The following is a 732-nucleotide window of genomic DNA, read 5'->3' on the forward strand; positions in this document are numbered from 1 at the left end:
GCTGGAAACCGGGCAGACATTTCTGTCACAGCAATATTCTTTAAATGGTGTTCAAACAGTTAATCTAAACAGAATGAAAATGACTGCCTCACTCATTCCTTCGTTTCCACCAATTCACATACAGCTCCAAACTCTCAGATTTAAACAGGTGTCCATACGCATGAAATATGTGGTATTTTGCCCAATTCTTCTTCCACAAATGTACGTTAAGATGCTTTAAGATGAGTTCCGCGTTCTCGGTTTTAACTTAAGCCTAGTTTTCTTTGAAACCCAGTAAAACATATTAACATCATAGAGTTGTACAATGCCTCAGCACTGAAAAACTCCATTCCAGTCCCCATAGCTCTAGCTAAATGCGATCTGTGACAAGAATATTTTGAATTTTTTTTTTTTTAAACACACAACATATGGACTCACCTTCTGACCTGAGAGCAACAGACATGAATTACAGTAGAATTTCCTCACATGACCTAGACACAAACTTGGACTTTGTGTTTAAGAGTTAATCTTAAATCAGTCTTTACCTAAAATGTCATCTTAATTCCACATTAATCTTGAATTAAGCATTATTTCTTTATGTAGTGTCACTTCTAGAACATTCTAAAACAAGCAGTTTTGATAAACCTGAATAATCTTTTAAAAAGCCCCCCCAAAAAATCTACTTTTTAAAGGGGTCATAGGATGCCCATTTTCCACAAGTTGATATGATTCTTTAGGGTCTTAATGAAAAGT

The sequence above is a fragment of the Sinocyclocheilus anshuiensis genome, unplaced genomic scaffold (assembly GCF_001515605.1).
Source record: "Sinocyclocheilus anshuiensis isolate Anshui unplaced genomic scaffold, SAMN03320099.WGS_v1.1 scaffold653, whole genome shotgun sequence".
NCBI lineage: Eukaryota > Metazoa > Chordata > Actinopteri > Cypriniformes > Cyprinidae > Sinocyclocheilus > Sinocyclocheilus anshuiensis.